The following is a 27392-nucleotide window of genomic DNA, read 5'->3' as shown; positions in this document are numbered from 1 at the left end:
AGAAGCAGAGACAGGAGATCTGGACCAGCTAGCCTGGACTATGTGGCAAAGCCAGGAAAACCAGAGATCCTAATCAAAGCGGACGGTGAAAACTACTCAAGAAAGCCATGCTCTGAGCTTCACACATGCACAGATATGCTGCGCTCACGCGTCACAGCCAGCCATACCTCCACACGCCAAGATCCTGAAAAGGGGGAACTGGGAAATCAGCTCACATACAACTGCCTGAGAGGGTGGGAATGCTTCAGATGCAGGTCTAGTGTGTGGGAGAGAGTGATGTTTCTGTTCTTTTTGTTTTAGTTTAGTTTTTTACATTTATTTATTTTGTGTGTACATGCGCGCGCATATGTACATGTGTGCCACAATGTGCATGTGGAGACCAGAAGAGAACGTGCGGGAGCCAGTGCTCCCCTTCCATAACCTGTGTCTCAGGGATTGAACTCAGGTCATCAGGCTTGGCTATAAGTGCCTTGACTCACTGAGCCATCTTGCCCTCCACCCTGTTTTTCTGGTCTAGAAGGGGGAAGCTCAGTCTGAAAGAAGCTGTAGAAGGCATTTGATTTACTATAGTCTGGGCTTTTTGAACCACGGTTTGTAATCACTCAGGAGAGGGTGGAATCCGAATCAGACTGGTGATCAACAATGAAGAGAAAATGAACTGGAACAGAAAAAAATAGACGAGGAAAACCCTGGAGGAGACCAGATACGCGTGGCTCAGCACGGTCCCTCCACACCAATTCTTTGCTTTTATATATGTGTATGTTTATATAGCTGTATGCTAGGTCATGCTATAAAGGGACATCTTTCTACAATTTTAAAGGTTTATTCATTATTTTATGTGTACAAGTGTTTGTTTACATGTGTGTATGTGTACAGCATGCATGCAATGCTCTGACAGGCCAAAAGGTGTCAAGTCTCTTAAAACTGAAATACTAGATGGTTGGGAGCCACCATATGGGGTGGTGGGGACTGAACCTGGGTCCTGTGCAAGAGCAGCGGGTACTCTTAACTGCTGAGCCATCTCTCCAGCCCCAAGGAACATGTCCAGGTGGGAGCAAGTGTGGAGAACATTTGAAAGTTTTACTACATGTTACTACTACATGCAAATCCCATTCAGTAATTGGATTTGCTGTTTAATGAGCACATGGTTGGCTCTGTCTATACATTTTTCTCAAATAAATTTCATAACAAGCCAGGCATAGTGGTGTACATATATAATTTGGGTGCCTCTGAGGCAGGAGGATGACAAGATTGAGACTAGCCTAGGTACATGGAGTCACTCTATCTAAAAACAAAAGCCTCGAAACAACTGTTTGGAACAAATAATTGTTCTCATCTTAGAGATGAGGAAGGTTTATGTTCAGAGAGACCAAGTGATATTCTTAGGTTCAGGGGGCATGTGAGAGACTGAGCCTGGAACTGAACCTGAGTTAAACTCACAAAAGCTTGCTTGTGAGGTTGGAGAGATTGCCCAGTGGGTAAAAGTGCTTGCCCTAGAAGCCTGTCATGAGGAATTTGATCCCCAGAACCTCCATAAAAAGGCTAGATGTGGTGGCACACATAGGTAGTCCCAGTGTCCCTACTGAGAGATGGGAGGCAGAGTCAAGAATTGCCAGCTAGCCTGGAGTATGAAACTCAGTCACAGGAACAAGGGAGGTGCCTCCCTCAGCGAGGCATGGTGCTGTTCTCTCCTCCTCCCTGCGCGCTGTGGCATATGCAGCACACACAACAGCAGTAATAGCTGTAGTAATAATAATTTAAAAGCTTCATCATATACACCCACCCTTTGGTGCGGGAGGACTCTTGGTGGAGCTTGCTGTCTCTGCAAAGGCCCAGGCTACCAGAAAAGAGCTGGAGAGTGGGGAGGACTGGGGTGGAGGTGGGTGGCCACCTGCCAGGGACACGGAGATAAGCCCTCTTCTGTCCCAGGGAAAGACTTGACCAGGTCACTGTGGTCTCTCATGACATAGCCTAGGACTTAACCAGTGTAGTCTAGAAGGTCATTTCCAACCCTCCAGTGACTTAGATTCTCAATTGGAATGTGGCGTAATTAGCAGAATAAGTTTAGATTTGTTTATAAGTGGGATTTTCTTTTAATAAGTTCTTGACTTCTCTGTAGCAGACACTCACTCTATGATTTAAAGAAGTTATTAAAAATAAAATGTTTTTGATTATCTGTAATGAATTCATCTTCTGACTTATAGCATTTTTAAGAAGTCATTAAAAAGAAAATAATGCTGCAAAGCTACAGAAAACTTCCATGGAGGGACAGCTGGGAGCTGGCGTTCTTCCTCCTGTGTGGGCCGGCGGGCGATTGGTGGGCGCCTGGGACTGCGGCTTCTTATCTGTTTCCTGGCCAGGCCCATCCTCCCCGTGCAGTGCAGGCCGAGGCAGGGGCCGTGGCTGGGGAGCTTTTCTCTCCAACTGCCAAGGGAAACGTCTACTGATTGTATTTCAAGGTGGAACGCGTCTTAGAGACCATTGCACTCACCACTCCTGGCTTGTAAGCTGAGTCCTGAAGAGGGCACACGACAAGCCTTTGATCCATTTTCTGCAGTGTAGACCTGGAGCCTGCTTTCAAGTGGGTTAATGTGCTTCTTTGTCAAGGGAAGGAGGGAACTGTGAAGTTGAATGAAGTGGGTCGTTGTTGGGGAATAAAGTACAAAGAAGGGTTACTTTCTTCTTACAGTTAGTGAGACAGTGTCTCGTGTAGCCCAGGCCAGCCTCAAGCTCCCTGTGTGGTCAAGGATGACTTTGAACCCGGGATCCTTCTGCCACCATGCACAAACCCGACAAGCCAGCCTCATGTGGTGCTGGGGACTGAACTGAGGGCTTTCTGCATGCATTTGCCATCAGCTGAGCCACCCTGCCTGCGCGGAAGTGGCAATGTTTAGTTCTGACCTCATAAGGGGCTCCAAAATGAGCTGAAGGCTTAGTGGGTTAGTTAAAATAGCTTCTGGTTGCTTAGTTCAGGGGCCTGAGCTCTGGCCCCTGCTTTCAAATGAACCGAGTGATGGGGTGAATGACTTAGTCTGGCTTCTGGAGGACAGATTAATTCTTTCTTTAGTATTGTTTGGTCAGCCCCCCTGCAGGAGTGCCTAACAGAGCCTGCCCTCAGCCTTCTGTCCATTTAGAGCCAATGGCCCGCTGTCCATTGAAGAGCTGTCATTAGTTAATGGGTGTGGGAGATTCTCTATCCTGCTGAGTACCAGTCATCAGGGAACTGAACATCTGGAACATCTGGTTGCTATGTGAGCATGAATGACACCTTATTTTCTTCCAACCCCTCGAGTTCAGGGAGGCTGCTGGGTTCTGCACACATTAGCCATTCAGTGTGTGTTGATCTGCTGCCATGCATGGCGTAGTACTGTGGGTCATGTGAGTGTGGGGTCTGGTCTGTTTGGGGACATGCACCGTGATGGTTACCTCTGTTGACCTACCATTTGCATAATTTATCACCATGGTGATAGGTGAGAGGCTTGAAACACAGGCCATCTGATCTAGGCAAGGAACTCGAGGGATGGGGCCTCTGCAGAAGGAGTGGGGAGAAGAAGCCTTTCCATCTTCCCCAAACTCACGATGAGACAGGAAAGAAGCTGCTGAGCACACAGTGCTGGAGAGATGGCCAGCAGTTAAAAGCACATGCTGCCCCTGCCTGTGACCCAAGCTAGGTTCCCAGCATCATACCAGACATCGCAACTGCCTGTCACTCCATCTCTAGGGGCTCTTCTGGCCTCCACGGGTACTGCCTTCCTGTGCACATACCTGCTTCTCCCTCATTTAAAAAGAGAGACCATGGCAGGTCTTATCAGTTTCCAGCATCTTCTTGGACCTTCAGATAGATTTCTCTGGACTGGCCCATCCCTACCGACACATTCTCTACTTAAGAGTGTTTTCCTTTGAGCCTGAACTTCAGCGTGAACCTGGGCGGAAAGGCAGGTGGATGGCTGTTCAAGGTTTGTTTTTCTTCCTTATCAAGGCCAATGACATGACACTTTAGGGCTTTATGATTTAATCCTGGCGTCAGCTTTGGAAGGATCTGGCTTAGGGCTGCTTGAATGCTTCTGTGAAGGTAATTAGAAGGTAGTTGTGAAATCTAGGGGTGGGTCCTCCTCCCTGAGGACTCCAGGCTGTCCTCTGTTAACGACTGGCCTCCCAGTAAACACAGAGTGTGTGGATTCATTTGTGTGTTCTGCTGTAGGATCTCTCCTTACTCCAGTGCCTCGCCTTGTAAGCCCCACCGCCTCTGGTTTTCTCCCAGCTCATGACTTGTGAGCTCACCACAGTCTCGGAATCATCTAGTCCTTTGCCATCCCGAGGTAGCATGACAGGAGGTGCTTAGAAAGAAATACAGAGGCTGGGGCCACACCCACAATAGTGTACTCAGAATTTTCCTCTGTGTGTGTGCCTGTGTGCACACACGTGTGGAGGTCAGAGGTCAGAAGTCAGTCAGTGGTGTCTTCAGCCTCTCTCCACCTTAACTTTTAAGACATGGTCTCTCATCGAATCTGGAGCTCACCAACTCCTGTAGACTGACTGGACCAGTGAGCCCAAGGAGTCCTCATGAGAGGGATACTTTACTCTGGAGAAGTTCGGGGCTAGCACAGATGACCCTTGAAGTTAACAGGGTGGGTGACAGTGTGGTTTGGACTGCGTAGTACAAAGACAGCTGTATGATTCCTGTCTGCAGCCTGTCATTAAAGCCTGGTGTGTGTGTGTGTGTGTGTGTGTGTGTGTGCGCGCGTGCGCGCGCATTTGCAGTTCACTTGTGGCAACAGCCCAGGGCTGTGGTTTTACGCACCCCTAGCTCACCCAGGTTCTTGGCACAGCTAGTCGCTTCTTTGACTACAAGCCTGGCATCATAGAGTGTAGGGAGTGTGACCAAATTACCACTCCCTTCCTGTCCCTCCTGCACAGGAGCCCTCAGTGGCTCCATTGCCTGCTCTGGTGGCTCCCGAACCTGCATCTAACAGGCTTATCTGGAACGTTCCCTCCCCTAGCCAGGCAGATGCAGCCGCCTTCAATGTTGGCCTATCTCCCTGCCAGAAGGGCCTCAGAGCATTCCCACAATGCTTCCACAGTGCTCCGTGCTGCGCAGAGCCTTCTGGGATTGTTTTCTGGGTGTTTATTCTCGTGGACAGGCTATCACTCTTCGTTCTGTTGGCCGAGTCCATGTGTACCAAGCATTTCACCTCGGGAAGGGGTGCACTGAGTGGCTGCTAGTGTCAGAGAGGTGGAGGTGGGGAAATACACCCTGTAACCTGAGTGTGATCACCAGAAACTACAGTGGGAGGAGAGGGCTGACCCCTGAAAGTTCTTCCCTGACTGCCATGTGTGCATTGCAGCACATGTGTGTTCACAGTGTCTGTCTGTCAGTCTGTCTGCTTGTTTCTCACACACACACACAGATACACATATGCACTCACACATGTATACACACACACACACACACACACACACACACACACACACAAGTATTTAAAATTTCTTAAAAGACAGATGATGGGAGCCTGGAAGCAACTGAGGGCCGCCCTGGAGTTCAGAACAGGAGGGAAGTGAGTGGCTCTGCGCAGTCCTTCCTTGACGGCTGAGGCACTCTGTCATGAAGGGAAGTCTGGGAGGGAACTCAAGGCAGGAGCCTGGAGCCAGGAACTGATGCAGAACCATGGAGAAATACTACCTAGTGGCTTGTTCCTCATGGCTTGCTCAGCCTTCTTTCTTACAGCACCCAGGACCACCAGCCCAGGGGTGGCAGTGCCCACAGTGAGCCGACCCCTCCCACATCAACCATCAATCAAGAAAATGCACCCCGGGTGTGCCCATAGGCCAGTCTGATGGAGACCTGTCTCAGTTGAGGTTCTGTCTTCCAAAACGACTCTGGCTTGTGACTGTGCATGTAGAAGCTGGCCAGCACAGTCAGGAGGGCAGTGCTGGGCCCCAGGTTTCTCGGGAGGATGTTTCTGGCTTGTTGCAGATCTTCCCTTCTCTTTCATATGAATCTCAAGGTGATAAAAAGAGGCCTTTAGTGTGGTGGGGAACAGGGCTGCAGGACTCAGGAGCCAGGCTGATTTGGCATTGTCCTAGTAAGGCCTGGGGTGCACGCTCTAATTTGCTTCTTTGAGTGAGTCTGGAGGAATCTTGCTGTGTTTAGAAATCATTTATGAATTATGAAAGTACGTGTTCTTTAATTTTAAAAATGATACCAAAATAGAGCACAGTGTAAACAGGCCAATTACTGTAGAAGATGTGGAGAAACTTAACAAAACCAAGAGCTATCCCTTAAAATATTTCCTGGACCAGATGAATGTTGAAGGTGCAGGTGATTTTGACGCCATTGAAATGGTCCTGGAGCAGAGCGGGAACACTTGGATTCTTTGTATGAAGGCAGGGCACCACTATGTGACAGAAGAGTATACGTGCTCCACTGCAGAGGGATTTCTGTTTTGCAAGCTGAGACTCAAAGGCCTAACAATACAGTGAGCAGACAGAATCCAGCTGCCCAGGGAGGGAGCTGCATAGCTATGTGGGCTTCTGAATGGGAATTTGAGGATAGGGCAGTGTTAGGGTCTCTAGAAATAAGCATTTGTCGTATTACAGTATCTGAGGAGAAAATAAGATACGGAAAGAGTTGATAAAAAATTAAACATGTTTCCAATAGGAACTCTTATAGGAATAACTAGGTGCTTCCTCAACAGGGAAAGGTAGATTTTTGTCAGTCCAGTAGCCAACGTTTTTCTAGTGTTGAGGCGGCAAGCAGGAGGTGCCATATTAAAGTGCCACGAGGGGACTGGAGATGCAGCTGTGGCCCCCAGATGCTTGTTTCCCCAGATGCTTGTTTCCCCACACTGCATAAACCGGGTGTGGTGACTCAAGCCTACAATCTCAGCCTCAGAGGGAGGCAGGATCTGAACTTCCTAGAGCATCCTTGGCTATATAGCAACTTCCAGGCTAAATTTGATACTGGGGTATAAGCCATAGAATATCAGATCAATAGGATTTTTTTTATTGTGAAAAAAAAAGACATCAAAAGATGATAGTCTGAGAAAAAATTGTGATCTGTCTAGAAGGAGTCCATTTTCTTAGCATACAAAGAGCTCTGGGAAATAAAGGGGTCACTAATCTTACCAAAAAATAAATGAAGGGCATGGGCATAAATCTGCAGGGAAAAAACAGTGTGAAGTTTCCTCAGGATTTGGAGATGCATAGACTGTCACGTGATGCCATGTATCAGAACCTCGACAGGAGGGCATTTGTAACCTATCAGATCAAAAAAGATGGACGTGCTTGATAACACACTGATTTGGTAAAAAGTCGTTTTCCACAATGCCAGTGAGAGCGAATGGATGTCATTGGGTGGAAAGGTAACCATGCTATTTATCCAGATCATAAAAGCCCGTATCCCAGCACTTAACCATTCCAGACTTAGGTGCCTGCCTTGGAGGAAAATTCTCCTGCATATGCAGGGTTCGGGGGATGTCGCTGTAAGAGTGTAAATTGAAAGACAGTGATATAAATATCCATCCCTAAGAGAAAGGTTAATAAGAGCTGGACCTGTGGACCATTAGAAGGTCAATAAATCAACCTAGTGGATTGGTCACATAGTGAAGAATGGAAAATTGTGGTGTCCTTTGCAAATATTTGGTGGTAGTTTTTTTAATAGTTGTATGAACTGGATCATAGTATACATTTAGTTAATTAAGATTTTGTCTATATGTGGTGTGTGTGTGTTTGTGTGTGTGTGTGTGTGTGTGTGTGTGTGTATGGGTATTCCCATGAGTGTGAAGGTATGTGCCTATATGTGGAGGCCAAAGGTTGACAGCAAATGTCTCCCTTGATTGCTGTTTATACCAAGGCAGTGTCTCTCACTTGAACCCGGAACTCATGGGTCTGCCCAGTGTAGCTACTTGGCTTGCTCAAAGCAATCAATCCCTTGATTCTGTCTTCCTGAGCAGGCCGCCATGCCCACAAGGCATTTAGACATTTATGTGGTGCTGGGGACCTTGACTTCTGGTCCTCATTCATGCGTAGCAAGGGAGCATCTCCCTGGCCCTAAATTGCATGCCTGTAATCCCAGCGCTTGGGAGACGGTGGCAGAAGGATCAAGAATTGAAACTCACCCTCGGCTACGTGGCCCGTGGAGCCAGTTTAAGACCCGTCTGGGCTACGTGGCGTCCTGATTCAGATAACTAAAATCAATCAGCTGAACAAACAGAATCAAATTAAAAAGGGATATATTAGCTTGACACCTGCCCAAGACGAGCTCTCGGAAAAGTGACAAGGGGAGGTATGCATTCACATATGTACGTGTGCATGTATGTATGTAGCCTGTCTGTCGACCACAGAACCCTTCACTTAAATTGTGCTTTTAAGGTTTATGGACAGAATCCACTGTGCCTGTAGCAGCCATCTGGTCCATCCCTTGTTCATTAGCTGGTAAGGAAATCCCAGGCTGAGATTTCCCATGTATTGAGGCCATGTTCCGCTTCTGAGCGTGGGTGGAGATGCCCATGGCAGTGAGAAGCCTGCTTGCCTACGTGCCTACACAGATCTCCCTTAGGGTCTGTGGATCTGAGAGGCCTACCTACCCAGACCCAGACTGTGACATCTTGGGTGTGGACAGTCCCACAATTACTTCCTGTAGCTCAGCCCTGGCAGACTGGTCTGAGGAAGTGGAGACTGCGATTCTTTCCGGCTGGGATCCTAGCCGAGACGCAGCCGCTCTGCTCTACGGCCTATTTCCTTCTCTAAGTTCTGGTTCTGCTCAGAGGCCCTGTGTGGCTTCCTGTTCTGCTGCGGTGCTGGGTATCCAGGTCTTGGCCCTGCCTACCCTCTGCCAGGGCTACAGATGTGTGGTGAGAGGGCACTGGTTTCAGTGCTAGTCCATCTGCTTGCTGGCCCTCTGACTCTTGGGTTCATTATTTACCCAGCTGGACCTCAGGCTACCCTTTGGAGAGTGTGTGTATCGATAGCTGGTGGGTTCGGAGCCCTGCTCTGCTATGGCTGTGGTGTCGTCTTGACAGATGGTTCCTTTACCTCGGCTGCGAGGCGCTTGGGCTGGTTTGGGGCAGTTACTGGGACCATTCCTAGCTCTCTCCTGTGTTGTCCCTTTTTCCTAAGCTGCTGTGAAACAAACTTCCTATCTAGAGATTGCCAGTCCCGTCCCCGGCAGGAGGTCTGGTCTGCCTGCCGCTGCTCAGCTCCTCTGCTCAGGCGTAGACTTGAGTCAGAAGCAAATCACAGACTGAGTTTATGTGTGAACACAGGCTGGCCAGGGAAAGTGGCCTGTGAATAGAACCCAGGGTGGGAGGCAGGTACCTGGTCATTTGGTTATTTTAAAGTCATTGTGAAGGACCCCTGATGTCTACTTCAGAAAGATGGGGGTCGGGAGGCCGTCACAGAGGAGGTAACATTTGAAGTGCATCCAGAAGGTTCATGTCTCAATAGCTTTTCTATGTAAATTTTAAAGTCACCTAAAAAATTTAAGTGCTCTTTTTTTTGTTTGTTTGTTTTTTGGTTTTCGTTTTTTGAGACAAGGTTTCTCTGTGTAACAGCTCTGGCTGCCCTGGACTCACTCTGTAGACCAGGCTGACCTCAAACTCTCAGAGATCCTCCTGCCTCTGCCTCCTGAGTGCTGGGATCACAGGTGTACGCTGCCACTGCCTGGCTTAGATTTAAGTTCTTATTAAAAAAAAAAAAAAATTCAATCCAGACAAGTCTTACATGTCTTCTCAGCCTTTTGGTTAAGATCAAGTTTGAAGTCTTGAAGCTGGGTCTGATGTTGAACACCTGTAATCCATGCACATGAATGGTGGAGACAGATCAGTTTTAGGCCAGCCTGGGCTACATACAGTTCTGTATCACACTCCTCTCCCAAGTGAAAGATAAGGCTGGGGATGTAGCTCAATTGGTAGTGTTTGCCTAGCATGCAAGAAACCTTGGGTTCTAGCCCCAGGACTTCATAAGCCAGGCATGGTGGACCTTGCGTATGATCCTAGCACTTGGATGGTGTAGGTAGAAGAATCCGCAGTTCAAGGCCATCTTCAACTGATTGTGCAGTTTAGACACTATCCCAAACGCAAACAACAAAGTGAAGTTAGATTTTAAAAAATTGAAGTCTTGAGAAATTACTAAATAAGGCTTATCCCAGGAAGTTAAGTCCAACTCAGCACAGACTAGTGTTAGTAGAAAGAAAGTGTGAAGGTGTGAAGACCTAGCTGTTGGGACAGAACCTGATAAGTAACTGAGGCTCACCAAGAGTTTGATGGATGAAGGAATTTGGTCTCACAGAATGCAGAAAAGTACCAAAACCCCATTTTATCTGCAGTATTAAGTATCATAACATTAAAACAGGCCTGTCAGAGCATCTGCCCCTACACCGAGGAAGGTCTGTGTGTGATCTGGCTACAGCCTTCCATAGAGGCTGTTTCTAAAGGAGGGAAACAGGAAGTAAGTGCAGAGTCCTTATCTCAGCTCTTCTTTAACAGAGGCTTGTCATGACAATATAGGAACAAAACAGAAAGAAAAAAAAAGACTAGAGGGATTGGCACAGGGAAGGAAGAGATAAAAATATGCTGTTTACGAATGACACAATTTCTATTCAAAGATAATGGCAGGCCACTCTGCGGCTGCTTGTACATAGAAGTTACAGGGGCCAGTGTTGATGCTTCGAGTTCATGGCCGACAGTGGAGGAGCTCCAGGGAGAGCCATGACGTCTGAAAGGCTGCGGTAATGTGAGCCAGGGACAGCTGGTGTCCCTGATTTTTCCCAAAAGACCCCAGAGGGTCTTTTGAAAGCATCAGGGTCCCGAAGCTGACCAGACAGGCAAGTGGGAGGCACTGGAGATGTACCATATTAGGACAAAGCGACCAATGGGAAGTGAATATTTGGTGTACAAAGCAGCTGTGTTTGAAAATCTTTAATATCAGGCATGGTGCAACACACTTTTACCCGGCAACTGGGAGGCAGAGGCAGTCAGATCTCTGAGTTTGAGGCCAGCCTAGTAAAAGAATAAGTTTTCTTAAAAATGATAAAATCAAAACTAGGTAAACTGGGGTGTGCCTGCAGTCCTTGCATTCAGCAGGCAAAGATCAGGAGTTCAAAGTGACATTTGGAGTTTAGGCCAGCCTGAGCTACATGAGACCATGTTTCAAAAATAAAGAATAATAAAATTAAAATAAGTAGAATCGTGTAAAGGGGGAAAGGAATGGGTGAGTAAACAGTTGTGATAACCCATGAGTAAGGACACTGTGAGAATTACCCACAGAATGATGCAGGCGGTGAAGGCAGGTACATAGACTGTATTGGTGACCCAGTCAGCCCAGGGAAAGAGAATTTAGTGTGAAGTCCAGACAATAAACAGGTGTGCGCAAGAAGTGTAAGGTAAAATTGCCAACCATAAAAGATGGAGCTTCAACCAACTCCATGTGCTCTGACTGTTATAGAATGCTATTGCATGTGCTTTTTCCATACACATGCAAAATAATAAATAATGTAAAAATAAAATTATTAAATTAAACAAACTGCAATATGTAACAATCACAATTTTACTGCAGAAGACATTACTTAAATGACTTTTAAATTAAAACTGTGGTAGTGTTTCACTGGGCTTGGGACAATAGTTGTAATTGGCTTGTCATTGTTATTATTATTGTTGAGATGGGGTCTTGATAGAGAGCCTTGGCTGTCCTGGAACTTGATATCTAGGCAAGACTGGTCTTGAACTCACAGAGATCTGCCTGCTTAAGCCTCTGGAATGCTGGGAATAAAGGTGTGACTTGGCTTGGGTCAATTTTATGAAACCTACCCCTGAGGCCAGTAGGAAGGAAAATTGGGTACCTCCTCCTTCTAGGCTGAAGAGTGGAGGCCGCTTTTCAGGAGAGCGTCATGACCACAAGAATCACGGCAGCCTTTGTACTGCTTGATTGGTATTTTTGCTTTTGGGGGAGTAAGCCCCCCGAGACAACCTCAAGAGGAAGAAGCTAACTTATCCCTGATGGAAAAAAAATCAAAGGGAAACAGTTTCAGTGTGTGGAATCAGGGCATGTTAGGACGACTGACAGTCGACCCGCAGATCCCTACCCTTTTCTCTAGATGGCTTGTCCTGTCTGGTCCTTTCCTAGGTAGATGCACTCGGGAGAACCTGGGAAAGCCCAGAGCCTGTGGCTATGTCAACTGTAACTGAGTGTTCATTGAGTTAGAGACTTTGGGTCTGGCTGATACAGCTGCATAACGCTGGCTTTTTCAAGTTCTTTACAATGAAGTTTTAATTTAAAAGTCATTTAAGTAATGTCTTCTGCAGTAAAATTGTGATTGTTACATATTGCAGTTTGTTTAATTTAATAATTTTATTTTTACATTATTTATTATTTTGCATGTGTATGGAAAAAGCACATGCAATAGCATTCTATAACAGTCAGAGCACGTGGATCTCAGGGACGGACTTCAGGTGGTCACGCTTGGCAGCAAGCCTTTTTACCCACTGGGCCATCTTGGTGACCCATATTGAGGTTTTTAGCAGAAAGGTGGGGAAAATCCTTCCAGTGAAGGGAACGTTGGGCGCCGGGCATCCACACAAAGCTGGATTTGAGTCACACTGCATTGCCGTGTGGTTTTGGGCGAATCACATATCTCTTCTTTAGCCCATCTCCACCTTAGAAGAGGTCGTAGTGATACCCACATAAGAGATCAGAGGGTGCTGGGCTTTTGTTAAGGCAGTTAGTTCTGCAGGCACAGTAAGCACTCACTTTCTAATTTTGTCCCCATTGCCAAAAATGTCTGGGGTTCCAGCTACTTCTGTGTGGCAACAGAGAGGGGGAGGTAGACAGACCCCTGAAAAAGACAGCCTGCAGAACTACTGCCAGTCCCCTTGAGAGGGCTGCAGCCTATGAAGGTTAAGCAAAGTCTGTGCCCATCCATTTCAGACCTGGAGACAGGACCCAGGAGGACAAGACCTTCTGTTGGGCTGGTATGGTAGCTCAGTGGTAGAGCCCTTGCCTGGCCCGTGAGGGGCCTTGGATAAATTTCCCAGAAAAAGACATTCACGGCAGAGTCAGAACACTGTATGTTCATTGTTTCATCTCTTCCTGATACAACTCTTCTTAGGCATGGCCAAGGTTTTTTCAGATGAGGACATGAGTGAGAAGCTAACAGGAGGGGATCCAAGCTACCTCCACCCCGGACACACATCAATGAGACACTGTCCTGGGGCCTTGTGTCTCAGGGCTGAGTAAACCATGTTCTCTGTCCCTATTTGTCTTAGTTTTTACTTTTCTATTGCAATGACAAAAACACCGTGACCAAGGCAACTTATAAAAGGAAACATTTCATTTAGGGGCTCCTGGTTCCTGAGGGTTAGAGTCCATGGCTGTCAGGGAGTGAAGCATGGCAGGCACTGAACCAGTAGCTGAGAGCTTACATCCGATCTGCAGGCGGGCGTAAGGGAGAGGAGGACACTGCCTGGGAATGGGGTGGGATTTTGAAAGCTCAAAGCCCCACCCACACCCCAGGGACACACCTCCTCCACAAGACCATAGCTCCTAACCCTTCCCAAACAGTTCCACCAACTGGGGACCAAGCACTCAAATATATGAGCCTATGGGGGCCATTCTATTCAAGCCTCCTCAGAGACATGGCTTGGGTGGTCCTTGATTCCTGCCTTTTCCAAGAAGAAAGACTGAGTTACTATTCCTGGCCCCCAAAGCCTCACTCTTGCTTCCATGATCCGGTGCTAATGACAGACCCTGGAAGGGTTCTGGGAAGCTGATGCGGGGGGCTCTGAGCACAGCTGTAAAGTGTCTGCCTTTAACGTGAGTCTGCACCTGAGGTAGTCCACCTCAAGGATTGGCTCTGTTTGCTGGTGTTCACTGGGAATGGTTGAAAATACCCTTAGTGTTCCTATCTGCCTGCAGGGCTGAAGCGTCTCAATTTGAGACAGAGTCTCATGTAACCTAGGCTGGCCTTGAACCCACTGTATAGATGAGGATGACCTGGAACATCTGATCCTTTTCCTTCCATCTTCCTTGCACTGGGATTACAGGTGTATGGCACCACACTTATTTTATATAGTGCTGGTGACCCACTTCAGGGCTTCACACACACTAGGAAGACATTCTACCAACTCAGTCACACCCCCCCACACTACTTTAAAAAAAAGATTTTTTTGTGACATATATGTATGTATGTATGTATATAAAACTTGTGTGTGTGTATGTATGAATGCCACATGTGAGGTGCCCTCAAAGAGAGTGTCAGATTCCTTGGAGCTGGAGTTCCAGCCACTATGACCAGCACCTCATTCTCACTGATACGAAGGTTCTGAGCGGTAATCTCCCAGATGGGAAAGTGTCAGTCCTACGGTGGTTAATGCCTTGGATTTTGGATGCTTACCTGGGACAGGGAAGTGGGATCAGGTTGGGGAACAGGGAGAAGGCAGGATCTGCGTGGTGGAAGGAAGTGTCTTTCTTGAGTAGGAAGGACTGAGAAATGAGGTTGGGTGGGGCTCTTGCTTGAACAAATACTGTGAGTCCCCAGAGGTTCCCAGACTGGAGTGTTGTCTCTGGATGTGAGTCTCTGAAACCTGCGTTTCTGAGTGTGGCTGAACGAGGTGGTGGTGTAGGGGGAGGAAGGAGGGCATGAAAACCCAGGATGGGTCACAATAGTAACCCTGGGTGGAAAAAAAACTAGAATGGGCCACGTACAGAATACAAGATGGTGTGTGTGTGTATGGGGGAGGGGAGTGGAGACAGTGTGGGGTGATCCCCCAAGCCTTTGATGAAGTGACTAGATGTTCAGTGCACAACCAACAAAGATCGGGAGCCTGGAGGGAGTGAGATGTGTGACAATGTTGAACTGAGCTTACTTTGGACACGTGGAGTTTGAGCAGCCGGTGTGGTAGGTGGGAGTGTCTAGTCAGAAGAATGTCCCCTGCTGAAGTCAGCCACTGTCTGCAAACAGATGTTCTGTTCAGTGCTTGCAGCCCTAAGCGAGGATGTGCCAGCAAGAAGGATGTGGGCGGGCAAAGACAGTTACAGGAGTGGACTGTGCGGACTTGAAGGACGATTTAATTATAAAACACTGAAAACTGGAACGCACTCCTTTCTGCTGTTCAGGCGCTGGCCGGCAGCCTGCAGGGTGGAGTCCCAGCTCATCAGCTCAACTGGACATCTCTTGGGCATTTACCTTCTCTCAGCTTCCTAAGGCTACCCAACTTGAGTCTTTCACAGCTTTGGATGCTTGAAATCAAGGCCTAGGCAGGAAAAGGTCTGTCTACACCTCTCTTTCAGTTCCTGTAGTCCTTGGTACTCTTCAGCTTGTAAAAACACAAGTTACGTACCCTCGTGTGTGTGTGTGTGTGTGTGTGTGTGTGTGTGTGTGTGTGTGTGTGTGTGTGTTTCTGGTTTTTAAGTACAGCAGCTGGGGCTCCCCTCAGCAGCTCATATGATAAAATTGGAATGATTAGCATGGCCCCTGTGCAGGATGACCTGCAAATTCCTGAGGTGGTCCTTATGTTTGATACCCTGTGTTGATGAATAAATGGGGAGTGATTGACAGAGATACCTGGTGTCGACCTCTGTTGAGCACAGCACATGTGTGTCCATGAACATTTGAAGCATTCGTACATACTGCTTGCACACCATATTTCTATGCGTGAACAACATTAAAAAAGAACGAGCTTGCTGGGCGGTGGTGGCTCACGTCTTTAGTCTCAGCACTCAGCAGGCAGATCTCTGTGAGTTCGAGGCCAGCCTGGGCTACAGAGTGAGTTCCAGGAAAGGCGCAAAGCTACACAGGGAAACTGTCTCGGAAAACAAACAACAACAACAACAACAACAAAAAAAGAATGAGCAAGATGAGTTATATACCATGTCCCTTTGCCGAGATCCTGTTTCTAAATAAGATCACATTGTGATACTCCATTCCACATGATCGTGAACTTGGGGTGGCTACCCAGGCATTTCTAACTGTTTCTGGCATCCCCTTCACCCGATTGCCATGCTCTTCATTCGGGAAGATGCCCATATATACCCCAGCCACCATTTACTATGTGCACTCATGAACACCCCTCTCTGAGAGGACCCCTGTACTGTCTGTCCATGCTCCCACTAGGCCCTGGACTCCTTGATACTCGAGTCCACCTGCCTCTGTCTCTTTGCACTGAGTGGTAGGGACAGCCCCCAGTTCAGAGTAACAGGAGAGTGGCTGTGGGTGCTAGCTGTGATCTTGGGTGACTTTCCTAATTTCCCTTTGCCTCAGTTTCCCTCTTTGTAGGATGGAGCTTTAAATAAGAACTTCCTGGGTCATGAGGAAGTACACTGAGAGCAGCAGTTCAGGGACTCACATCTCCAGGAGGTCAGAATCTTGTTTGTTCTTTGGCCTTTGGTGCAGTGGCTGGCAGGCAGGGGACCAGAAGGACTTGAGGAACTTACGCAGACAGAGACTTAGCATGAGGAGAGCTGACGATGTTTGTTTGTGTGTTTATGAATTTGAGTCTTCCTTAGAAGCCCCCCTCCCTCTGCCAGAGTCCCCGGAGTTAGATAACTTCATGGCTGGCTGCTGCTGAGTGTGGTGGTACACAGGGGTCTCAGTTTGACTCAGATGCTCAGCCCTGTGCTCGGTGCTTCTCTTTCATGTGGATGGAACAAATTTCGCCTTATTACACAGTGGTATCTACGGTGGCTTCTATAGATGAGTCACCATTTACTGTAAAGTTTTCAGATGCCCGGCAGACACACCCATCAGCGGACCTGCAGCCCAGCCTCAGGCGTCTAGCAAGAGACAGAAATCTTGTGGCCCCTTTCCACATGAAGGTCACAGGTGAAGGTCTGCCTGCAGCTTCCACCTTCCTGCTGGAAATTTGGTTTGATCTTTCCTGAGGTAGCCACACACCGCCCGTCAGACGACACTGTGCATGTTCTTGCTTGTGCTTCTTCTGGACGAGAGATTTATTCTTGGGCCTCATTTTTGTGTGTGAACTGTTTAAATAAGTGAAAACAAAGGTGGGCTGGAGGCTCAGTTGGTAAAGTGTTTGCTGTACAAGCATGAGGACCTGAGTGGAATCCCCAGAACCCACGTGGAAGGCTGGGCATGGTGGCCCCTGCTTGTAACTTCAGGGTTGGGGGGCGGAGAGCAGGGATCCTTGGGGCTCACTGGACATCCAGGTAGCCTGGTCGGTGAACCCCTGGTCCTGGTGAGAGACCCTGTCTCTAAGCACAAGGTGGCTGCCGGAGAGACCGCCGCCTCATGGGTAAAAGTGTTTGCTACAGAGTGCAATGATCTGCATTGCGGAAGGAAGGAGTCAACTGACCCCTGACACACGTGCCGTGCTGTGTGACTTGTTTATGTTCGTTTGCTTTTAACCTTTTGTTTGTTTTTGATTTTTCAAGACAGAGTTTCTCAATGTAACAATCCGGGCTGTCCTGGAACTTGCTCTGTAGACCAGGCTGGCCTCGAACCCACTGAGATCCACCTACCTCTGCCTCCTGAGTGCTGGGACTAAAGGCGTGTGCCACCACCACCTGGCTTACATATTTAGTGTGTGTGTGTGTGTGTGTGTGTGTGTGTGTGTGTGTGTGTGTGTGCGCGCGCGCACTCGCACGCGCTGAGAGTGGATGCTGGAGGGTGTCATTCTTCAGGCACACTCTACCTCCATTTTGTTTTTTGTCTTTTTTTTCCTTGCAAGGTATCTTATTGGCCTAGAACTGCCAAGTAGGTTAGGCCAGGCCCCAGTGGGTCCCAGGGTCCACTGTCTGCACCCTCAGCGCCGGGATTACAAGTGCATTTTACCATGCCTAGATTTGCCTCCCCTCCCCTCCTCTCCCTTCCTTCCATTCCTTCCCCTCCCCTCTTCTCCTCCCCCCTCCCCCTCCCTTCCCTTCTTCTCCCCCTTCTCCTTCCCCTCCCCCTCTCCTTCCCCCTCCCCCCTTCTCCTTCTCCCCCCTTCTTCTCCCTCCCTCTCCTTCCCCCCCTCTCCTTCTCCCTCCCCCTCTCCTTCTCCCTCCCCCTCCCCCTCTCCTCCCCCTCCCCCTCTCCTTCCCCTCCCTTCTCCTTCCCCCTCTCCCTCCCCTTCCCCCTCCCCTTTCTCTTTCCCCCCTCCCCCTGTCCGTTCCCTTCTCTTTCTCCCTCCCCCTCCCCTTCCCCCTCCCCCTCCCTTCCCTTCTCCTTCCCCCCCTCTCCTCCCCACTTCTCCTTCCCCCTCCCCCCCCCCCTCCCCCTCTCCTTTCCCCTCCCCCTCCCCCTCTCCTTCTCCCCCCTTCTCCTTCCCCCCTCCCCCTCCCTCCCCTTCTCCTTCCCCCCTCCCCCTCTCCTCCCCCCTTCTCCTTCCCCCTCCCCCTCCCCCTCTCCTTCCCCCCCTCCTTCCCCCTCCCCCTCCCTCCCCCCTCCCTTCTTTCCTTCCTTCCATCCTTTGCAGGCAGGCACTGTACTGCCTCCCCAACCTCACATAGACATTTCTGAAGGTGCGTCTCAGCCGGTTCCTCATGTGAAAACTGGGGACAGTGGCGGTTTCTTCAGCAGGATCATTTTAAGGCTTTGATGAGACCTTTTGAGGTCCTTGGTGTGTAGTTGGTCTGAAAAAGTAGCCACTGTACATGGAGGAAGTGCTCTGGATTTGGGGTTTTGAGGTCATGGATGGCAGGAGGAGCCCTTTGGTGCAGTAAAGGGTGTGAGGGTGCCCGTTCTGTTCTCCTGGATGTTGGTGGTAATTACCACCCCTAGTGCAGGCAGGACAGGCCACACCTGCGAATTCAAGAAGGGGAGGCTGTGTTCTTACAAAATCGTCTGGGATGGGAGAAGACACGGACTTCAGAAGGCCCCAACAATACGGAGGAGGCAGGAGCAAAGGCCATCCCTTGATCTCCTGGGCCTTTAGGACACAACATCCAGATGAGGCAACCACTGTCGTGAGCGTCTCCTAAGCCTGGATTTCAAATCGTCTAACACTGCTGCCCCCATAAATACTGGCTATGTCTCAAAGGGTGCCAAGTTTCAGAAGCCCAAATGGTGACGGCCTCTTGCTCCAAAGACTCAAGCAACAATCTAAGAGACCTGGGTCCTAGGTGGGACCTCAGGAAAACTAGTCATCTCTCTGCCCAGGTGACCAGAGTGACAGGGGTGGGTAGGGGGTGGGGTGGGGTGAGGGGAACCACCCTGCAGGAATTCACTGTGGTCCATGGGACACAGCAGAAAAAGCACAAGGTCAAAACAGCTGATCAGTCCTAAGAGAGGCCCAGGAGGAGGGCAGGGGTCAGGAGATGAGGTGGGTTCCGGAGGAGGGCAGGGGTCAGGAGGTGGGGTGGGTTCCAGAGGAGGGCAGGGGTCAGGAGGTGGGGTGGGTTCCGGAGGAGGGCAGGGGGCAGGAGATGAGGTGGGTTCCGGAGGAGGGCAGGGGTCAGGAGGTGGGGTGGGTTCTGGAGGAGGGCAGGGGTCAGGAGGTGGGGTGGGTTCTGGAGGAGGGCAGGGGTCAGGAGGTGGGGTGGGTTCTGGAGGAGGGCAGGGGTCAGGAGATAGAGGAGGGCAGGGGTCAGGAGGTGGGGTGGGTTCCGGAGGAGGGCAGGGGGCAGGAGATGAGGTGGGTTCCAGAGGAGGGCAGGGGTCAGGAGATGAGGTGGGTTCTGGAGGAGGGCAGGGGTCAGGAGGTGGGTTGGGTTCTGGAGGAGGGCAGGGGTCAGGAGATGAGGTGGGTTCCGGAGGAGGGCAGGGGTCAGGAGGTGGGGTGGGTTCTGGAGGAGGGCAGGGGTCAGGAGGTGGGGTGGGTTCTGGAGGAGGGCAGGGGTCAGGAGATAGAGGAGGGCAGGGGTCAGGAGATAGAGGAGGGCAGGGGTCAGGAGGTGGGGTGGGCTCCATTTTGTTTTATTTTTGAGGCGAGGCCCTGTGGGCACAGCTAGAGAAGCACAAACTAGTCAAATGAATACAGTGACTAGCTGTAGAGGCCCTAGGTTCAATTCCCATAGAAGAGAAAACCTCTCAAAAACTGAGGGTCCCTGTGTTTATGTGTGCAGTTGCATATTTTGTTTATGTATGTGTATGTGTGTGTGTGTGTGTGTGTGTGTGTGTGTGTGTGTAGGGGTGTGTGTGTGTGTAGGGGTGTGTGTGTAGGGGTGTGTGTGTGTGTGCGCCTGCACAAGTGTATGGAGGCTCACAGTGAGTGTCAGGTGACTTTCTCCATCACTCTCCACTGGATACACTGTGGGTGTGTGGGTCTCTTGCTGAACCCTGAGCTCCCAGTGTCAGCTAGTGTGGCTAGCCAGATTGCTCTGGGTATTCCCTGTCTGCCTCCTGCATGCTGGGTCATCACACCCACCCAGCTTTTTATGTGGGTTCTGGGGATCAGAGCTCCAGTCCTCACACTTGCTCAGCACACTCTACCCCCTGAACCATGTCCACATTTTTGTGTGTATTTTTGAGACAGTGTCTTACTATATAGTCCTAGCTGGTCTGGAACTTGTGGCGATTCTCCTGCCCCAGGCTCTTAGAGTCTACCACTGTGTCCCTGTGTGTTAGCTAAGAACCTTGATGCCATGGCCGTTCAGAAGGTGTGGTTCCTTCCTGGTTATGGGCTGACACCCGTCTCGTCTCGCCTTAGCCCGGGGGATCAGGCCCCTGAGCAAACCCACTCCCCCAGCCATGTCTTGGTAGTGAGGAGAGGTCAGGCCTTGTTAGCTGTAGCAGGCCCTGTGCTTTCTCTTTGTCTGGGGATGGATACCTCAGTGAACCCTGGTTACTAAAATCTGTTGTCTTAATGAGAAACCCTTGAGAGGGATCCACCTCCTCTTCATTCTTGTTTTATTTTTAAAATTCTACACATTCCATTTCATTTTTCTTCCTCTGAATTGGAAAAAAGAAAGAAAAAAGACAACCTCCCATAAACAACAGAACCACCCGAAAGTCCCAGGCTTTGGAAAACACAGCACTTCTCTGTGAGGAGCCTTTCCTCCTAGGCGGGGTGGAGAGTCTGCCGGGGGGGGGGGGGGGGGGGGGGGGGGGGGGGGGGCTGAGGCTCACGGGACTGGGGTGGGACGAACTGACGGCCACACTGCAGGGAGTGGGGCCACCACTCACACTTCTTCCACTTCCTGTTCTCCCTGAGGCCCTCTTCCTCCTTCCTCCTCCTCCACTTCCTCCTTCCGCCTGCCTCTCTTCCTCCTTTCTCTTCCTCCTCCTCTTTTCTCTTCTTCCCCTTCCTCCTCTCCTCTTTCTCCAAGGTCTTCATTCATTTGTTAAGTGAAAGGATCATTTTATCTTTCTTTATGTGACATTATTTTTTTCCCTGTTGTGTGTCCTTGGCATCTTTGTGGAAAATCAGCTGACTGTGGATGCTGGCTTTGTTTCTGGTCCTCCTGTTGCCATTAGGCAATGTGCCCATTTTGATGCTGGTGCCATGCTGTTTGGATTACTATGGCTTTATAATATAGTTTGAAATTCATTGATCATGTTGGCTATGTGATATCTTTGTGGTTCCATGTGAATTTTAGAATTTCTATGGAGAATGACATTGGAATTTTTATAGAGATTGCATTGCTCACAATAAATGGTATGGGTTTTTTTTTTTGTTTTTGTTTTTGTTTTTATTTTTAAGATGGTTTTATTTTGTCATCCAGGCTGGTCTCAAATTCTTAGACTCAGGAGCACCTTCAGCTTTCTGAGCTCTGCTACTAAAGGTGTGCTTATCATGTCTGGCTCAGCACAGACTTCTTTTTAAAAGGCGAAAGATTTATACAATCTGAAGAGAAACCAGAGACAGACTTCTTTTAAAAAATGATTTATTTATTTATATACATTGGTGTTTTGTCTGCATGTATGTCTGTGTGAGGGTATCGGGTCCCCTGGAACTGGAGTTACAAATAAGTGTGGGCTGCCATGTGGGTGCTGGGAATAGACTGGGTCCTCTGGAAGAGCAGCCAGTGCTCCTAACCACTGAACTGTCTCCCCAGCCCACTGTACAGAGATTTTAACAATATTAATTCTTTTTTTTTTTTTTTTTTTTGGTTTTGGATTTTTCAAGACAGGGTTTCTCTGTATAGCTTTGTGCCTTTCCTGGAACTCACTCTGTAGACCAGGCTGGACTCGAACTCACAGAGAGCAGAGATCCGCCCGGCTCTGCCTCCCGAGTGCTGGGATTAAAGGCGTGTGCTACCACCGCCCGGCTGAAAATATTAATTCTTATAAAAATGTTATCACATATTACTATTTATTTTGTGGGGACGAGGGTCACATGTGGAGATTAGAGGACATGTTGGAGTCAGGTCCCTCCTGCTATGTGGGTCCTGGGGATCAAACTCAAGTTGTCAGGCTTGGCACCTTTACCCCCTGAGACATCTCACTGGCCCCAATAGTAATTCTTCTAATCCATGGGATATCTTTCTATCTGTTTATATTTTCAATTTTTTCTTCTATGTTTTATAGTTTGCAGTATATAAATCTTTCATGTGTGTGGTTACATTTATTCCCAAGAATGTTTTAAATACCACTAAAAATGGGATTGTTTTCTGGTTTCTTTTTTTTTTCATGCAGTCTTGTGGGTCTGTAGAAACTACTGATTTCCACATGTGGACTTTGTATCTTGTGAACTCACTGAATTGATCAGTTCTGACAGATAGCTGAGGAATGAATCTTCAGGATTCTGTCGTCAGCGGGTGCTTTGATTTTTATCCTGTGAGTCTTTTGCTTGCTTAGTGGCTGTGTCTAGGGGCTGAGGTTTGGAGATGAAATAGAATTTAGTGCTGGGAAAGCTGTGAATTGGCATTGGGGAGATGGGGACCAGGAGCACATTATGGCCATACTCCTGATTCCTTAGTCCTAGGTGGGTGTCTTTAACAAAAAACCCAAAACCTTCTCAGTCATGATGAAGGCTTGGAGGTCAGAACATTATGGATATTAGGATTCTTTAGGAGTTGGGGATATGACATTGGTTAAGTCTGTGAAGTTCCAGCATCTGAAGAGCTTGGAGAACCCAAATGTCTCTTGTCCTAACCGTATCTCTGAGATAAGGGGTGCTCAGTCTGCAGTTCACTGTACAAACAGGTGATTCTGACCTGGATTTGAGTGGCATTCCATCAGTTTTGCAGAGTGCTTAGACCTGCTTCTTGTGAGGGTTAGAGCTGGAGCAGAAGGGTGGGATTCGGAGGGGCTGGAACTTGGGGAGTGCTGTGCACATTTATTTATCCATTTAGCTTGGCCTAACTGGAGGCAGGCAGCTAGCCAGTGCTGGGCTAGGATTTGATTCAGGACCCGAGGGTTCTTGTTCTTCCTGCTGTGAACATCCTTCCTCCTGGGGAGTTGGGAATGTGAAGTGTTCGCTTAAATAATAGATTCCCCGCTGCAGAGTCCAGTTGGCTTCCGACTAGAGGGCTTGCTGGTGATGTCCTGTGCTGTTGTAGGTGGCTCCAACTTTCTTCAGTGAGTGAAGGGATGTTACCATTTTTGTTACTCTTTCTGGAGGACCTTCCAGGTGCCAATATTGGCATGCTGCTTGTTGTCTGAGTTATCAGAGAAACAGGTATCTTCTGACCCATGGCCTGCACAAACTGGTAAGTGACAGGCTTTGCTTGAATGGTGGTTAATGCCTTTCTAGCGGATACTAAGCTGTTGAGCTGGGGAAACTGCTTGGGTTGCTATTTCTTGAGTGCAGTGGAGTTTTCTATTGGACAAGGGATTGCTGTTGGCCTGGAGGTCTAGCTTGGGGATAGAGAGCTTTCCTAGCTTGTACCTGCCATAGGTGTGATTCCCAGCATCGAGGAAGGAAGGAAAGAAGGAAGGAGGGAAGCCAGTCCATGAAGTCTAAGGAGTGAGAGATAGGAGGGTGGTGTCCTGTGGGAAGTGATGCTTCCTCATCCCAGGCTGTATCCTGCACCTCCAGAGCTTTGGGCCTGAGGGCTGAATCAGGTGGGTAAAGCGGCAGTGTGTGTGTGTTTGAAATCTCCAGAGATTTTGATAATTATGGCACAGTAATTATATCTCTATCTATATATCTATCTATAGTCCAACTGCACAGTGACTCTGACAAGGACCGTCCTATGGAACCCTGTCCCAGGCTATCAGCTTTGTCACTGCAGTGAAGCCTCATTCCCGTGAGGTCCTAGGCCTGTTATGTATCTAATTTCTTGTCGTCATTCTCCCCCAAAGATGTCTTCCACCTCCTTCTTCTCCCCTCCTTCTTCATTGCGGTGTAAATTTAGTGTGTGGCTTCTCCTGCAGTTTGGTTAATCTTAGACTCCAAGAGCATCGAGTCTTTTATCTGTTCACTAGATTGGGGTCTGTGATTCTAGCACACACACACACAAACAAAAACAAAAACAAAAACAAAAAACACCCCCCCCCCCAAAAAAACCACATACATACACAAACATAAAGCCAGTGCCTGGAGCTTTTCAATAGCTCTTACTGTCTGCAAGGTGGCCTGAGGGGCTCCAGGGCCACACTCCAGCCACAGCTCCCCCCCAGAAGAACAAGGACACATACACTTGTGCCTCTTCTGTTGCGAGAATCTTCTTCCAAGATCTGGGTCTTTCCAGTTCTTGCAGGACTTAAAATTCTCCTCCTGTCATCCATGGCTTCTGAGGAAATCAATTTGTGGGTTTCATTATGCAGAGTAATGAGTGGATTTCAAATTATATACTCTCTGATGACACTCACTTGCAAATGAGGAGACGCGGAGGGGCTGAGGTCACATCGCTATTAAGGGGCAGGACCCAGTGTTCATTATTTCCGTTACTGTATACGGCAGCCATCCTTCGGCCTTCCGTCAGAAGTATTTATTCTTTCCTGGGGCTGGAGAGATGGCTCTGTTGGTCAAGTGTTTGCTGTTCAAGCATGAGGCCTTCAGTTTGAGACCCAGCACCCATCTAAAAAGCGGGGCATGGTGGTGTATGCTTTAATACAAGCACCAAGGAAGTGGAGACGGAAGGACCCTGGGGTGGTCAGCCAGCTTAGCCTAGCCACCCAGTGAGAGCTCACATCTCAGAAATCAAGGTGGATAGCTCCTGAGGAGCGACATCTGAGGCTGCCCTTAGAGCCACACACAGCATACACATGCAAACACGTGAGAATACACATTAATAAGTAGTGCATTTAGTATTTTCTGTCAATGTTTTCCTGTTGGGGTTGTAGCCTGGGTAATTTAGGGTAGTGTTTGTATCTCTTTTTGTTTTGTTTTTCAAGACAGGGGTTCTCTGTGTAGCAGCCCTACCTGTCTTGGAGCTCACTCTGTAGACCAGACTGGCCTTGAACTCACAGAGATCCGCCTACCTCTGCCTCCTGAGTGCTGGGCTTAAAGACTAATGCCCAGCTTGTATCTAATTTTTATTTGCTTTGAACATTCTGCCTTTGGAGGGTCAGCATTTGGGGCTTTGATGGCCATGTGTATGGAGTGTGAGTGTGTGGGTGAGCGTGTGTGTGTTCTGTGTGTGTGTTCTCAGGTTCTAGTTATCCAGTTAGAGCCAGCATGAGGGAAGTCTGGGTGGTCTAGCATCCAGCACCTGGTTGCTCTCTTCTGTCCCTAAAACCTTGCTTTCTCTGGCTCTTTGTGGCTTTCTGTTGGATTCTCATGGAGTCCTTAGAGCACAGTTCAAGCAGCTATCTGCTTGGAAAGTGGGAAGGTGACAAGGCCCATTGGCTTCTGAGGTTGGACCCGCACACTGGCTGGACAGCACAGTCAAGCCTGGGGTCTCAGGGAGCATCAAGCAGCTTCCTGGCCCTCCCTTTTGAAGCTAGGGTTCTCTGTGAGTTTTGCAGATTCATTTTATTCTCTTCCACTGGGGTGTTCTGTGCCTCTGCTTGAGAGGTTGGGCACTGACTCTCTCCTGCCTGACAGGAAGGGGACTCCACCTGGGGGGCTGGGAAGTCCAGCTTGCTCTCAACATATGCCATGCCTCAGCTTTGTCCAGGTGACTGGGGAGATTGTTAGTGCCCCTTCTCTCTGATGGGGTCACACTTAAAACATCAGGTGTGGGAGCTGAGTGTGTTGGGTACGTAGCTGTAATTACAGCACTTTAGAGGTAGAAGCAGGGAGATCAGGAGTTCAAGGCCAGCCTTGGCTACACCAGACTGTCTCAAACAAAATAAAAAAAACAAATAAACAACTCAAAGAGGTGCAAGGAGGCAGAGACAGGAGGATTGTGAATTTGAGTCCAGCCTGACCCCAGAGTTTGGTCTAAAGATACAAAAGTGAAAGACTGCTAAATTGTTAAGCCTATATCTCCAAGGGTGGAAAATGACAGAAACCAATCAATACACGCATGAACGTGCGTGTGCTCGTGTGTTTGTGTGTGCTTACGTGTGTGGAGAAGGCAACCTCAGGTGTCATTGCTCAGAAGGGAGGGACCGAGGACTCAAGGCCGCTTGGGCAGGACCTAGCTGCGAACCTTCTGTGAGGTGCAGGATCTGCCTGTCTCCCTCGGGCTGTCAGCCAGACACCGACCGCAGAGCTGCAGAACCAGAGCTGAGGGCAGACAGCCCGCGGTCTTGCCGTCTCGTGCAGCCGCAGCTGCCCAGCTCTTGGTATCACTGAGTGAGGGTGCCATCCAGTCAGGCTGCTGGAGGCCTAGGTGCCCTGGAACTGTGCGTTTTGAAGAACTTGTCCATCCCTGTGATAGAGGGGTGGTGGAGACCAGGAGGGGGAAAGTTACCAGGTCACAGAGCTGACTGTGCCCACCCCCACAAAAAAGTCTTCCCTTTAGCCCCAGGAGGCTGGCCCCGTGTGCCCGGCCTGTCCCGGTTTCCTTCACACAGGTGTGGGCGCACCAGCTGAGGACTTCATGACTTCATCTGAGAGAATGCGGTTGGGTACAGTGTGCATGGTGGTTGCCTAAATTTAAACAAAGTGGGCTGAGGTGGGTGGGAGTGCAGAAAGCTTGGTGCTTTCATTAAAGCACCGTGTGTTGGGGGAAGGTTCCCTTTTTATGTCTGCTTCACTGAATGAGGGCTGAGCTCAGGGTTGGTCTCCCTTCCCCCTTTTCTTTTCTTACTTTTTTTTTTAGTGATTAAATATTCATATTTATATATTCTCAAATTGGGACTGGCGGTGCATTTCACTTTCAGCCTAAATCTGAGTGAAAGGCTGACGGGAACTTATTATTCTGCATTATTACTCATGTCGTGGCTGCAGTTGGGGAGGGGCAAGTCCAGTTTCTGGACAAGCCTACTAAGCACCTGCAGACAGTGGGGCTGCATTCTCAACTCCAGGCCCCGGGTTGCTGGGTGACCCTGAACTTCAGTTTCCTCCCTGTAAAATGGTGTTAGCTGGTTGTGTGAGGTGCTGTTTGTGAAGTCCCTGGCAAGCTGTGTAAATGTGGAGGGGTATCCAGGCCTTGTTGGCTGACCTCACTTGCTCTGTCCCCCACAGGCTGGGGCAGAGTGGGAGATGAGGCTGAAATGGATAGCCTGCTGAAGGAGGGGAAGG

General features: G+C 49.0%; 1 protein-coding gene and 1 pseudogene across 7 annotated transcripts in view; both read left to right on the top strand.

Annotated features, from left to right (window-relative positions):
- Positions 1–27392, top strand: part of Trerf1 (transcriptional regulating factor 1) — a 212864-nt gene that overhangs the window by 24274 nt on the left and 161198 nt on the right. The gene's annotated exons all lie outside the window — the stretch shown is intronic.
- LOC118570142 lies at positions 15416–15510 on the top strand (annotated as a pseudogene).

The sequence above is a fragment of the Onychomys torridus genome, chromosome 18, assembly GCF_903995425.1.
Source record: "Onychomys torridus chromosome 18, mOncTor1.1, whole genome shotgun sequence".
Classification (NCBI taxonomy): domain Eukaryota; kingdom Metazoa; phylum Chordata; class Mammalia; order Rodentia; family Cricetidae; genus Onychomys; species Onychomys torridus.
Note: the sequence above shows the minus strand (reverse complement) of the source record. Positions and strands in the feature narration are given on the sequence as shown.